The sequence below is a fragment of the Elephantulus edwardii genome, unplaced genomic scaffold, assembly GCF_000299155.1.
Source record: "Elephantulus edwardii isolate Elephantulus edwardi_28Jun2011 unplaced genomic scaffold, EleEdw1.0 scaffold00172, whole genome shotgun sequence".
Classification (NCBI taxonomy): Eukaryota; Metazoa; Chordata; class Mammalia; order Macroscelidea; family Macroscelididae; genus Elephantulus; species Elephantulus edwardii.
In genome coordinates this window covers 593,555-597,385 of record NW_006399922.1, presented here as the reverse complement: position 1 = coordinate 597,385, position 3,831 = coordinate 593,555, and positions in this window count along the sequence as shown.

The following is a 3,831-nucleotide window of genomic DNA, read 5'->3' as shown; positions in this document are numbered from 1 at the left end:
ACAGTCAAATGCTTTTGCATAGTCAATGAAATACAAATAGACATTCTTCTGGTACTCCTGATTTCTGCCAAGATCCATGTGAGATTGTCAATAATGTCTCTAGTGCCACAACTTTTTCTAAACTCAGCTTGTATTTTGTATTTCTGGTAGTTCTCTGTCGATGTACTTTTGCAGTATATATATATATATATTCTTCATCAGGATTTTTCTTGTGTGTGATATTAGTGATCTTGTTCAATAATGTTCACACTCAGTCAGGTCACTTTTTTTGGAATAGAAATAAATATTAATCTCTTCCATTCATTTGGCCAGGTGGTTGTCCTCCAGATTTCTTGGCACAACCTGGTGAGCACGTTCATGGCAGTATTTGTTTTTTGAAATATGTCAATTGGTATTCCATAAATTCCTGGGGCTTTATTTGTCAAGTCCTTCAGAGGAGCCACAAAATAATCACCTACTGATGTGCCAGGCCCTAAGGACCAGAACTAGACCAAGTAGACAGGAATCCTTGAGTCTCCTTGGAGACAGGCAATAAACAGTAAGCAAAGAAAGCATGTGACATGTCAGTAAGGAAATAATGTGGGGCCTGTGGAGAAGATGGTCAAAGGAAAAGATCACATCAAGACAGGGAGACAAAGACCATAGTGAAGTCCATGCCAGCTGCCTTATGCTAACACAATGGTTGGGGTAGCTGCAATGAAAGCCGTGTTTATGAGAACAGCCACCACCTTGACCACCTTGACCTTCATATAGTAAGAGAAATAGTAATAATAAAACCAAGCCTAGAATAAAATTCACTGGCCAGATGCATGCAGCTCGTTTGTAAGTCTCAGAAATCCTTTCTAGAAAATTAAGGAAAGGAATGGGTATAAAGTTCGTATAATTTGTAAAAAAGAAGTAAATCTACCTTTCTTTACAGATGATATGGTCTTTGAGTTGGTTTGAACTCAATTAAAAACAAAAACAGACCATAGAATGCAAACAGTGGGAGAAATCTGTAGAGGAGATACTTCAATGATTAACATATATTATACTCTAGATCTTGGAAAACCTGAATTCCTAAAGAGAATTAATGATGGTGAAAAGAATACATTTAAGTATACAAAATCTATTACTCTGTGTGATGCAAAAATACAAGTTAAAGATATCACACTCTTAACTCTTAAGAAAGTAAGAAAGAACATAGTAATTACAATTCTTTTTGGTATAATATAATGAAATTATATTTTAATTTTTTAGTTTTTCCTATTCAAATCAATGCCATATTAAAACACTAAGTAAAATTACTTTAAAAAAATTATAGAATTTAAAAAACCCTACTGGAACCAAGAGAAAGATTCAACAAAGTGGCAGGATAGAAGATGAGGGTACAAAGATCAGTTGGAATACTCTAAATTCTCAAAAACAAAAACAAAGTGCACTGAGAATGAAATAAGGAAAATAATTCCATTTATAATTATTATTGTTAAGTGCCATTAAGTTAACCATCTCACAGTGACCCTATGCACAACAGACTGAAGTTTTGTACAGTCTTGTGTCAGTCTCACAACTTCTGCTGTGTTTAAGCCCATTGTTGCAGTCACTATATCAATTAATTTCTTTTAAAGCCTTCCTTTCCTGCTCTGATCCTTTACTTTTCCAAGTATGACATCCAATTCCAAGGGCTAGCCCCTCTTGATGGCATGCTCAAAATATGTAGCATTAAGTTTCACCACTTATGCTTCTAAGGTTGTGCTTCTTCCAAGGTAGATTTACTTGTTCTTTTGGATATCCATGGAATATTAAGTACACTTCACCAAGACCATGACTCAAAGGCATTAATTCTTATTTGATCTTCCACTCACACAAGTAAATATTTGAGAATAAATCTAACCATAGAAAAAAATTTATACAAAGAAAATACAAAACACTACGATAAAAAAAACAGAAAAGATACTTACAAATTCATTTCCATATTCATTTTTTAAAAACATAGACAAATTAATCATCAGTTTTATATAGAAAGGAAAAGGATGCCAGAGAAACAAAATACTATTAAAGAAGAAAGGATGCCTTTTGGCACAGAGTCAGTCTCCTTACTGAAAAAGTCAGCAGTTGGATCTACCACCTATTTTCTGAAAAGAAAAATGAGCAACTCATTCTGTAATGAGAAATGCAATTCTGTAATGAGAAATAAAATGGAAACCCAATGGGTGATTGCTATGAGTTGGAACGTCCTTGATAAAAATGAGTTAGTGGTTTTTATAAAAGTTTTTATGGTCAATTTTTTTACACATATTTTGTTTTATTTTCTATTGATTTGCATAAAAAATTCATATACATTGTGTTTCATTATTATACATGGTGTTTCACACATTGTATCATTCACATTGTGTTTGAGACTTCAAAAAAGAGAAAGTACAAAGTAAGAGATCCTACACTCACTGATCACAAAACATATTATTACCCAGCCAGAGTGCTTAAATAGACTAATATTGGCACAATGACAGACAGATAATGAGACAGAATTTAAAATCTAGGAGTAAATCCATCTGCATATGGACAGCTGACTTCTAACAAAGGGTTAAAAAATATTACATGAGGTTTAGGGGCTCCTACCTGCTGCAGGGCCATCACAGGTATCATAAAAGGACAATAAAGTTTGGGAGAACAGACTACAATCAGATAAGAGACTCACGTTCACATCTGTAACACTGAGGTATTTGTGAGGGAGCTGTATTCAAAGGCCCCTGGACAGAAACTGTTTAAGTTGGAACACCTGATCATGTGCCACTCCACAGACAAAGGAGGACAACAAGCTTCAGTAAAGGGGATAGCAATCAGGTGAGAGACTCAATTCAGAGCTTATGTTTTCAACTGAGAGCTGGGTAGGGAAAGCCTGAAACTCTCCTTGAGAAAGAGTCCTCCATTTGGTGGTCCTTGCTGCCTTGAAGCCAGCCCAGGGATCCATGGGGACAATAGAGTTTGGAAGAGGGTGCTGCAATCAGGTGACTCCCTTTCAAAGCTAGTATGCTAATATGCTAGTGAGGAAGCTACCTTTAAAGTGTCCAGGAAAGAAACGGCTTATGTTGGAAGTTGGATCACCTGGTCATGGATCCATCCATAGACAAAAAAGGATAATGAATTTCAGGAGAGGAAGCTACATTAAGACAAGATTCCTACAGACTAGAGAGAATCTGAAGGATTTTAGGAAATTTCCTGATTTACAGGACCAAAAAGGGCTTCCAGTAGAGTGAGTTGCCCACCCTAATAGAATTAACGTTTTAAGCTCACAATTAATTAATAACATCATAAAGATAAAAAAAAACTATCAACAACCTTTGCAGACAAACATCATAATAGACACCAAGAAAATGTTCACGTAATGTCAAGAAAGCAGCAGACAACTTCACACACTACAAAAAAACAAATTAAGCCTTCTCAAAAAAAAAAAAAGCAGAGATATTGCAGACTTATTGAATACTCCAGCGTCAGGGAGGCAGAAGATATACATTGATATGGAATCATAAGAACCACATGCAAAAACTTCCCCAACAGGGTAAAAAGGGAAGTCACAGACTGGAGAAAAGTATTTGGCAATGACATGTCAGATAAGGGACCTATATCTAGAATTTATAAAATACTTGAGCACCACAACAAGATAAAGGTAAACAATCCAATTGAAAACTGGGCACAGGATATGAAGAGATACTTTACCAAAGAAGGTATTCAGATGGTAAATAAGCACATGAAGAAATGTTCAAAATCCCTAGCTCTAAGAAAGATGCAAATCAAAACAACTATGAGATATCATCTCACCCCAGTCAGAACAGCAAAATTTAACAGAACAGC